The sequence below is a fragment of the Zonotrichia albicollis genome, chromosome 12 (assembly GCF_047830755.1).
Source record: "Zonotrichia albicollis isolate bZonAlb1 chromosome 12, bZonAlb1.hap1, whole genome shotgun sequence".
Classification (NCBI taxonomy): Eukaryota; Metazoa; Chordata; class Aves; order Passeriformes; family Passerellidae; genus Zonotrichia; species Zonotrichia albicollis.
The window spans coordinates 11,402,974-11,414,446 of record NC_133830.1 but is presented as its reverse complement, the minus strand read 5'-3'; positions in this window follow the sequence as shown (position 1 = coordinate 11,414,446).

Sequence of the window (11,473 nt, the reverse complement as noted above, 5' to 3'; positions counted from 1 at the left end):
TGCAAGGAGAAAAGTCTCCATGAAGACGTGCCTGAATTTTGTAATGAAGTTGTCTCCATGTTGAGATGTCCTGGTGCAGAAAAATTCCTTCAACAGGGTTCCACTAGCACAAATACTTGCTTTTTTCATTTCATGTTAGAATACACATGAAGACTGCATCTGAGTTTGGGTAAGTATCCACATCAGAGCAGCTTTGTAAGTGAAATTCCCACTCAGAAAACAGTGATTTTTTTTGACCCATCCCAATTTGGCAATAAAATTGAAATGCGGCAAACCAGACCATCCAGGCTTTTTATTTTTCCTTTCTTTCTTTTCTCAATCCCTCACCCCTCCTTCTTTTTTCAAAGCAGCAAACAATTTTGTTGAATTGTTCTAAATAATGACAACATTTGAAACCACTTCAGTCTGTTCAAGATCTCAAGGGAAAAATTTGGTGAATAAATGACTCAGGATAAATCAAATCATTTTGTTGTAGTAACTGTGTCTCTCACTCTTCTTATCTCAGTTGCTATCCCTACTATGTACTCCCAACTCCTGGGCATCACCCTTTGCCCTGAAGTCTCCACTGCACTTGTCTCCAGCTCTGCAGTGGTCTTCATCCCACCTCCTCTCATCTGTTGGTATCTTTAGCTTGTCAGAGTGACCCCAAGAAAATTTGGAAAGTCTCTTTTCCCAGCCCTCGAATAAGGAGTCAGGGCTCTTAATTTCTTGGTCTCAAGGTTGTTTATTGTATCTTATCTATAAAATTCTTTCTCCTGCCCTGCCGAGGTCTGTCCAGCAGGCCAGACAGAGGAACTCTGCCTGCCCCCTGGGCAGTGTTAATGTCTTTATACTAAAAACTACTTACACAATGCTTATAGTTACTTTCCCATACCTATGGCATATGTTAGACAGTGAGCTTCTACTCTAAACCAATCTGTAAGTGCCACCATCACAGCAGAAGATGGAGGCCAAGAAGAAGAAGGAGAAAGGCAGTACACACCCAGATTCCTCCATCTTGCCCCCTGAACCCCCATTCTAAAAACCCCAAAATCTACTTTTTCACCTTGTGATAAATTCACTGTCATTCTACTTAATTTGTCATGGCTTGTAGATCTTCTTCTAAGGTTGGTAACTTGCTCCACGGGTCATAGTCAAAACCACAGGCATTTTGGGCTCTGTGCCAGGGTCTCTGAGACCCCTGGCAGGGGTCTTGGCTGCTCAGGACAGCCAGAGAGGGATGTCCTGGGTTCTGACACTCATCGAGCTCTCAGGTTTCTCCTGTCTCATCTTCCATTGCAACTCTTTTCTCCACGCAGTTCCCAGCCTCTGTCCACCAGCCCCACTCACCTGCCAGTGCCTCCTCTCCCTCCCTGCCCATCGAGCCTGCTGCACATCTCTCACTGCTGCTGTCTGGCTGCTCTTCTCCCCGAAAATCAACAGTCACACAGGCACAACCCTACCCGGACCAGACTCTGGTACCTCTCTACATCTCACTGCCAAGCTGAGCCAACACCCTTTGCTTCTCCCCTGTCCCCTGCACCGCCATCCCCTCCCCACGCTGCTGTTCATCGTTTGCAGCAGCTGCAAAGCTGACAGCGCCCTTTGCCAGGCTTTGGGCACGGATTGCAGATGAAAGGCTGCATGGCCCTGGGCTGCCTGCCGTGCCCGGGGTGTGTGCCAGAGCCAGGAGAGGTCGGGCCACTGCCTTGACCTGCTGAGCCCATCTGCCTCCGCGAAAGTGAAGACACACGCTCTAAACATGGATTATCTTTTCAGGACATTTGTTTCGGGAGCAAGTTGTGCTAAGCAAAGGTACGTCAATTGATAATAAACCTGCTCCACACTGTCATTTGTGGGTGATTTGAGGAAAACCAGACCATGTAATCAGGTCTAAGGGGTCCCTAATACCAGAGACGCTGGTGCTGTCAGCTATAGAAAATAATTAGAACTGTTATCCCTGTGGCAAGGAGAATGTAAATACATCTAAAATACGACATAATGTCATTCTCCTCTGTAAGCCAGGGGATCTGCTTCAAATAAAAGGGCCATTAACACAACAATTAAAGCCGAGGGGGCCGGTGAAGTAGGGAGCTGGCCTGGTGCAGGGCGAGGCGAGCGAACGCCCGGCGTAAATCTTTCGCCATCCCAGCCAGGAATGTGACTATTAGCCCTCTCATGACCCGAGGGCTTCCCAATAATGCATCTGCTCTCTGTCAGGGCCAGGATTTCGTAACGTCCTCCCGAGCGAGCCCAGGGCTGACTCCACGGTGCGGCGCCAGAGCGGGAGCCGGCGGGAGCGGAGGCTCCGCTCGGGCCTTGGCCCCCGTTCAGCAAAGCACTTAAACACCGGGCCTGGACACGGCTCCTGCCGGGGATGGGTGTTCGGGCACCCGGGGATGAGCCATGGGTGGACTTCACTCACGATGGATGGACCTGTTGTCATCTTGAGAAGTCCCTCTCTCCATGTCTGCTCTGGGGATGCGCCCACGGGATGGGGAACAACGTCCCTGTAAAACTCCAGCTGAGGGAACCTGCAAGAACCAAGGCACGGAGAGCACCATGGAAATTAAGGCATTTTTCAAAGGAAATAATGTCACTGCTTTCACCGTCCAGACAGCAAACACCCTGAACAGGCTCCAGGCAACATAGAGATATTATTATCTATAAGCTCTTTGGCAAACTTTAGGAAATGATGGACAAGTGCCTGGAGAGGCCAGCAGTTCCCACCTTTCATCCAGTCTGAAATAGGTGATGATAAAACTCCCAAACATATCAGGAACTTTGATTCCAACACAAAGTGCATCCAGCACATCCCTGCAGGTTATTGGCAAAGGAAAAATATCACTGAACTGGCATAATCAGCTTCCACAATAATATCAGGCTCAGGCATAAGTTTTTCTAAGGCTGACAAGTTAGGTCACAAATAAAAAAATTATTTGCTTCCTTGTAGAGATGAAAGTCTCATGAGATTCAAAATGCTTCATATTTTTTCCTCTGTTTTTGATTTTTAGTTTTGTGACTTTTTGTGGTAAATGCAAAATTTTATATGTCCGGTGGAAATTTGTAAATGCCAGAAAATAGGAAATGGCTGAGTCTTGCAGGAAGAGAACAGCACCAAATCCAGCTCTTTGGGAAAAATCTGTCAAAAGTTGGTTTTATTGCACCTATCCTCTTTTTCAATTCTAATAATGATTCTAAGAGCATGACATAGCAGGGTCTTCAAAACAAAACAAATTCCTCAGAATTGTACTTTTAAGGCCCAATGTTTCAAAATCCAAAGGTAACATGCTGCCTGGCCATATGGACATTCCCACTTCCTGCCCCAAATGAATAAATTTAAATTGTTGCAGGACATACAGAAACTTGTAAAGCTTGTTAAAAATGAATGCTAATTAAAAAAAAATAAGATAATTCATATCCTCTCATCCTTTAAAAGTAAAGAAGATCTGAAAATAACAACTACAGAAGTCACATTTCCCTTAAAAAATCATACCAAACACCTGACACACAGAGATAATTTTTCCCAATATTAATGACTTTCACAAAAGAAGCCCTTGTTTAATAACCAAGAGGCAGAATAACCAACTGAAGATTAGAACTGGATATCCAGAAATATTTGCATCTCATGAAATGAGGCTCTGGTTGCCAAGAAATTCAGAAATTCAGACCAAATTTTGGGTCAAAGCGAAAATGTCTCTCCTGTGCTGTGTGGGCACTCAGTCCATCCGCCACTGATGGATACAGGATCAACACCCTCTAGAGGATGCACAGCTGAGCTAAGAGAGAATGATGTATTTTAAGGTAGAGCTCACAGCACAGCAGGATCTCAATATGGAAAAAAATTGCATAAGCAAAACCTTATCTGCATGTCCAATATAGAATAATCTTTGAAGATTCTCATTACAAGTAAACATAGGATAATAACTAATGGATAAGCTAATTAGTCATGCAAATCTGATGGATTTTCACTGCCTCCTTCCAGCCACTTACTTCTTTAGAAGGCATTTCATTTTCTGAGTAGTGCACAGTTTAACATCCAATTCATATTAGCTGGGCAAAAAGACAGTCCTTTAATCTTCTGACACTTGGGTCCTCAGTGTGAAACACAGAGAAACTGTCCAACGGAGAAGCAAAATGAGTCATAATATAAAAGAAAATATTAGCCAAAGCTCCCATGAAACAAAATCAGGTGGTGTTCTCTGGCAGATCTCATGCCTGAGCATTGTAGACAGCAGTAACTTATAACCTGCGATTGCAGAGACAGCAGCTGACACATGTGTCCCTTTCAATTATGTGAACTGCCTTATATATAATAAAGCTGGTAAAAACCATCTGAAATAAACCACAGCCAGCCTTTATAGCTAAGGTCACACTGGCCAAAAGGGTTGTGAATGTTCCAGCAAGCTAGGAACAAGTTTCTAGACAGCTGGAGATATTTTGAGCAAACATGGGCCAAATTAAACCGACGTGGGAAGCCAAAGTGAAACCAGTAAAAGCTTGCCTACTCAGATGACTTTTGTTTGAGCTGGAAGCTAAATTCAAACAAAATTCCTGGGATGATACTGCTTTGACTGTGACAGCAGACACCTGAGTCATGTGATAAGCACTTTGCTTTAAAAATTCCACCATGTCACTCCTGAGAACACTAGCATATCAGATCCATGAGAAGCAAAAACAAAAGGGGGAAAAAAGAAAAATAAAAGCTTTTGTACAAACTCTGTGAACCAAGTCCCCTATGTCTCTTTCCTTCCAGACATTTGTGAAAAAACAGCTCACTGGAACCACAAAAAACAACAACTGAGCAGCATTCTAATATGGGACATCCTGCTGGACCAGCATGAGCTGAAGGAAAAAAGAAAGCCACAAACGTCAGAACTCAAATTGGACACTCAAACCTAAAGCCTTACATTTTGGTGCATTTTTTTCCCATTTAAACCAGTATAATCAATTGGTCACCATAATAGAGGCTTCAAGCAGCTGGCTCAGTAACGTCCATCTGTGACGAACCCTGGAACCAAAGCCATGTGTTCAAAAGCACACACACTTGGAAACACAAATAAATGATCAACTGTTGTGTCTTAAAATATCTACAGTTGACTTTGTGCATCACCACTAATAAGTATCATAGCACACTAATGTTGTTTGTGGAGCTTCCAATCAATTCCTTAGAAATACAATTTATACAGCATTAAGTCCTAGGGATGGATTTCTCCTCATATTGACTTAAAAGCCATGGGTGAAGTTTTATCAAGGGTCATTGCCTTGTGCTAATGACCCTATCTTGGGAAAGGCTGCAGTTCAGAGGGCATGAGAAATAGTACGAAGAGATTATCAAGAAAAGAAAGACTATAAAACAAGATAGTAACTTGGGGAAAGTGTTGGGGTTTGGTGTTTTTTTCCCCCAGGAAGCAGTAAATAACTGGAAAACTGGAAGGTAAAAATCCTCCCTAATTAACTTAAAATAATTCTTTCAAAGCAGACCCTTAAAAGATGATTAGTGACAAGCTCACCAAGTAGTTCTTATCCACCTCTGTCTATGAGGTGTCTCTACTTTGCTTCCTTCTTGCCAGCTTGGCATCAAGAATTCATGGCTTCCCTGAGCAGAGCAGGGCACTGCCACATACCCAAGCACTGGTGCCCCAGTGCCAGGAGACCAGTCTGGAGACAAAAGGCTGCAAGGATGAAGCAAAACTGAGCCCAGTCCCAGCACGGCGTCAGATCATGGCTGGACCACGACTCCCAGCCAGAGTCCAGCTTGGACCAAGGAGCTGGAAAATGCTCCTTGGACCCTATTCCATCTCTGGGATGTTTTTCAAAACTGAACCAGCTGCAGAGCCAAGGTCTGATAAAATGGAACCTGGAACTCAACCAGGCCTGTTTTTTGGATTTACAACCCCAAAATCCAACAGCCAAGACACCACAAATCCAATAGGATGCCTGAAGAGTTGGGCTGCTGCAGGCCCCATGCTTTTAAGGCCCACATTTGGTTTATAATATGTTCCAGTATGGTGCAACTCTCCCTTTCATGGCCTTTTACCTCAAATAGGACCCACACATGCTCAGTTTTGCTGTATCTACCTTCTTCACCTCCACTTTCTCTCTACTCTCCACTACCACTCCCTTTTTCCATGGTTAGCAGCCTCAAAGATAAACTCAGTAAGTAAATGGCCAAGGGATGTTGAGGCTGCTGCAAGAACAAAACCAACCACCGACTCTCTTTTTATCTATTAAAGCAAAGGCTTAAATTCTCCTAAAAATAAACTGGGTTTTGTTGCAAAAGAAAGAAAAATTCCTAGCAATAACAAGAACAGAGATAAATGTCCTAAGAGAATACAATGGAACTGGAGTAAATTACTTTAAAATAAGAAATCCAGGGTGATGGGGAAACTCCCCAAAAGTGAACAAGTGCTTTTCACATCTTAAATAAGGAAAAGATTCCTTCCCACCCTCCCCCTTTTTTTTTTTTCTTCCTTTCTTTCCAGCAGCTAGAAGTCCCATCTGGTTCCTGTTTCTATTCGTCTGATCTCCCAGAAATTTCTAAAAGCCATAAGCATCAGCCAAAAATTCCCCAGGCATGGACTCCTTTCCAAAATAGCCCACAAAACGGCATTTTTTAGGTGGGTTGGTTTGGAAGGAGCAGAAAGGGGGAATGTTGATTTCTGTAACATTCCTAGGAATTTCTTGCATCTATTCTCCCCTGTAGAATTTCTTCTCTGCCTGAATTCCCCTTTCACTTTCCGTTGTCATGCTGGTCAGCATCGGGACTGCCCACTCCCATGTGGCAGGGTTCAGCTCTTCTTGTGGCAGCTCACAAGATGATGAGAGGCTTTTATCCCCAAGGAAGGCAAAGGAAGTTGCAATTCCCTTGCAGCTGAGATCTCCTCTGCTGGGTTGGTCTCTGTGCCATTTGGAGGCTGCATAACTGGATGTTGTCCCTTGCTAAGGTGTTGTCAAGACAGGAATTTTGGAATTAGCGACTTGATGTAAATAAGCAAGATAGAAAAGGCAAAAAAAGCCTGGATCAACCCTACATGCTCTAGTTCATGGCCTTAGGGACAGGTGGAAGAGATTTTCTAGGAGATCCCCAGCTTCCATCTCGCCTGCAAGCAGAGGCAGTGCTGTGTGGCACCATCAGCTCTCATGGCTAAAGAGAATGGTGGCTCTGAAAAGCAGCCAGTGTGTCCAATTTCTGTACACCCAGGATCTGGTCCAAGCAAGAGTTGTAAAGGTGATTAGTTCTCACTGACCTTGGTGAGTGCTTAAGAGCTTCACTGGACACTTTATATAACTAAGACTAAACAAAAGTCACCCCATTTCATTCATTATGAGTACACCTCTTGATTGTACCCATGCTTCTTGTAAAGGTGCACAGACCTGTCATGAACACTCCAAGCTTCATGGTCTCTTCTGCTTCTGAAGCCTCACCATCCTTCACTGAATCAAACAAACTTTTACAAACTTTTAGACAGAGATTCAAAAACACAGGGAGAGCAAGGCAGCTCCAGAGGTGGGACATGGACTCTAGTGGTCTGTCCCCCACAAAAAATCGTGCCAGGTCACTGATGACTATAGGTTGCTACCTTTAGATATCTGAATTAATGGAATTATTTTAAGCTCATAAGAAACCCCCAGCTGCCTCACTGGACCCATCCAGTATTTATAGAATAACAGAATAATCTAAAAGGTCACAGCCTTACCTCTCCACCCTGCACTTGCTTAAGAAAATAAGCTAGAGGCATAAGAGAGGGCAGGCAGGCTCTAAGGCTCTGTGGCACAGCTCCAGGACAAAACACCACGCTGGTCAGAGTTCAGCACATTCTCTTGTGCTGTCAAAACACATCCACTCAACAAGTCTTGTGTCATCTTAGCATCTAGTCCTGTTTGAGAAGGTATCACTGGAGTTCCCTGGCTCTCCTAGCACAACTGTGGCATGTCACCAAAAACCCCATGGCATCCCTTAGCCCTTCACATGCACAAAATATTTAACCTAGCCTGGTTTTTTGTACCAAAGACCAACTGGCATTTCTAGTCCAGGCACAGTCTGAGATGCTGCTAAGAACACCTCTCAAACCCTCTGTACAATTAAATACTTCATCAATAAAAAGTAAACGCACTTCATTTTCTATTATAAAAGAATCCCTCCCTCCCCCCCAATGTTTTATTTTAGCAAGTGCACTCAACCATGTTCTCAATCTGCACTTCATTTCCTCCTATTCAGTTTTCTGTGGTTCACAGACAAAAATACCTGGGGGAAAAAACAAAAAAAGCACAATACCAGATCCCAGGGGGGCTCTGATTTACCACAGGAGAAAAATGTGTAGCACTGTACAACAGGAGCCTGCTGCCCAGGATGGGAGCTGGAGACACAATGGGTGAAACAGAGAGCATTGAGCTCAGGGACAGCAGTGCCAAGAGCGTCTCAAGTCCTCTTCCAGCCAAGGGTGTCCCCAGGAGGGTATTCCTGTCTTCTTCATCTATCATTTATCACTGTAGAAGTAATAATAATTTAAAAAAAAAGGTGTCTTTCTGTGCAGGGCATTCCACCAGCCCAAGAGAGAGCAAATAAGGGCTTTAGTCCCTGTTCCTGCCAGACCAGCCCTTTAATTATAGAGTTAATACAGAGAAACGTTTTTCTGCTGCCACTTCCATCCATGAGGATCCCAGAGTGCCAGGTCTTCTGCAGCTGTGGTTGGCATAAGATAAGAAAGCTGGCAGAACCTGACAGCAGATTGCCATGGGATTTAGGAGAAAGATGTACAGCAAGATGTACATGGCCATTCTCTTTGCAATTTGGGCAGGAGGTTTGGGAAGAGAGGTTTGGTGTCCTTGGCAATGAAGTTCTTCCTACCCACTGCAGCACAGACTTTTCTCATCAAACAGATGCTTCTGGTGCTGCTCCCTGTCACACAGAAAATCCAGGGGACACAGGTGAATCAAGACCAAAGATCCATCAAAAGAGAGCCAGCAGATCCACCTCCTCCATTGCAGCAAGGGATAGCAGGTAAGGCTGGAGATGGAATTGTGTCCATCCCAGCGGGCATGGTCCCACCCCACCCATTCCACTGGTCACAGCAGGGATGGAAACCGCAGCAGGGAGTTCACTCACATGTTTTATCACATCACTCCACTCCAAGTAATGTGTAACTAGGCACTAAGTAGGCAACACAGCATTACAAACATCCAGCCTTGTCTCTGTGCTCCAGCTTCCCCTGCTATCCCAAGTGGAGAATTGCAAATTACAGGGTTTGCTGGAGTGGATATCACAAATTGGAAGGAGAGGGACAGAACAAGGCCAGAGAACAAAAAGATGGAGAAAGGAAAGACTGGGGGAAGGAGGGGACTTGGGGCTAAATACAAGTGTTAGGGAACAGAGAAGGGTTTGTAAGCACAGGGATGGGAAGGCAGAGACAAAGAGCCAAGGATAAATTGTTTTGATGAGTGCTTCAATGCTGAAATAAATATAACCACCCAAGGGGGCTGTGTGACTCAGTCTGACATTTTGGCTATTTTTTTTCATGTCACCAGATGTAATCAATTTAGCTGGGGGGGCGAGGGGGGAAGCACACACATATTTTTATTGCGTTCTAATATCCGCAAAAGAAAAAAAAAGTACGTGTTTTGTTTTGTTTGGGTTTTTTCCTAGCCATAGTATACAACACTTTGTGCAGAACCAAGCACAAGCAGAACTTTCACCTGCCCTTTACCATCACAGAAACTGGAGTTTTGGGGACTGGGTGCAGATCAAGCCCCTCATCTCCAGCACAGCAGGGAGGAAACCCCAAGCTGAAGGAGGATGTAAGGGGTAGCTCTGCAACTTTGTTCACATTTGCCTCAATACGCATGAGGGAACAAATATGGCCAACAACATCCTAAGATATTGTCGTGCTGAAATTCTTTGTTTACCAAGAAACGACATGTTGAAAGCCCTTGGCATTTATGAAGCAGATGATTTCTATTTTGAAATTGAAGCATTTTACAGTACTTACCCAGACACTTGGAGCAATTAATTTGCCAGATCTCATGTGGAGGACTGGGGCAGATGGGTGAGCTCCAGAAAAATCTCTTAGGATCCTAGAGGAAGTGGTGTGGTACTCAGGTGGGTGGTGCTCACCCTTCCATTCAGGACCAAGGTAAGGGAGGGGGCCTGTACTGTTGGATTCTTCCAGTTGTATCTTCAATTGGGCATTCAGAAACCTTCGACTCCTGTCCAAAACTTTGGGGAAATGTTTCTGTGCATTGTTAAACAGCTCCTGCATTCCACCCAGAGGCTGATGCTGTTCTGTGGTAGGTGAATAATTCCCATATTTACTCTTTGCAAAATATTTTGGACTCTGGAGAGTTTTTGCTCAGGCAGACTCCTTCTGAATTAATACAGCTTTGCCTAAGAAATGAGAAGACAGTGCTGCAGAAATTCATATTTTTTAATTCATCTTGGTCATGGGCTCTGCACCCAGATCAGGTGGTGGGAAATACATATTCCTGTCTTTCTGTTACCCAGCTGTCCTCCTCTACCTCCTGCCCATGTATCTTTGAAGGAGCCATAGGAACTTAGCCCAACACAGGACCTAGGATCACACATCCAATAACTAAGCATAACTATTCACTGAACTGGTTGCCAAGCCTCCATCCAATGACCAACATAATGTCCATTTTATCCAACATCTAACTCATAACTGAACCCACATTTTATTTCAAAATCTGTAAAGATGCAGCAGTCCTCAAGAGTTACTTCCACCACAACTAGATTTTTGGATGTCTTCTCCTTGGATGGTTATTGGCATGGAAAAGAAGCACTAAACTTTCCCTTATAGGGCCTCTTTTTCAGCTCTCATTAAATTAATCCCCTTCCCACTTCCTAGGAGCTCTGTGCTGAAGGCCATCAGAAACAGGGGAGTTCTGTGAGCCTGCTTAGTTTTTAAAGATGGTCTCTAGTATATCTTAATTTCAACTCTGAGCACACAATTTTTTTTCTGTCTTTAACATATCCCCAGAATCTGAAACTCTATTTTAAAATCAAATCCACATTTATTTAAAGTGTCACAGCTGCTCTTATCTGTCGTGTTAATTATAAAGACTTTTTTCCTTTAAGTGGGAGTCATTTGAAATATATATAAATGATTCCATAACACGACTTCTTATCACCTTTTCTAATGTTTCAAATCAAGTCACCCACAGTAATGGATCCTGGGTATTTTGCAAATTAGCCATTTTGAACGTGTTTTGTGTGCAAGGAATTGTGTCTTGTGCTCTGTGCAGAGTCTACACAGATTATGTACATGTATGTACATGTCTGAAATAACCAAATTTATACCTACTTGCAGGGACAACCCATGAACATTCAAGAAGTTGCCTCATCACAAACAGGGTAGAGAAGGAGATAGAGAAAATTCTACAGCTGCACAATGAGCTTGTCTTAACTCCATAATGTCATTGATCCTTGGACTGAAATTGCTAACTTTTAAAGATTTAATTAGTTAAGCTTAGTATTTGG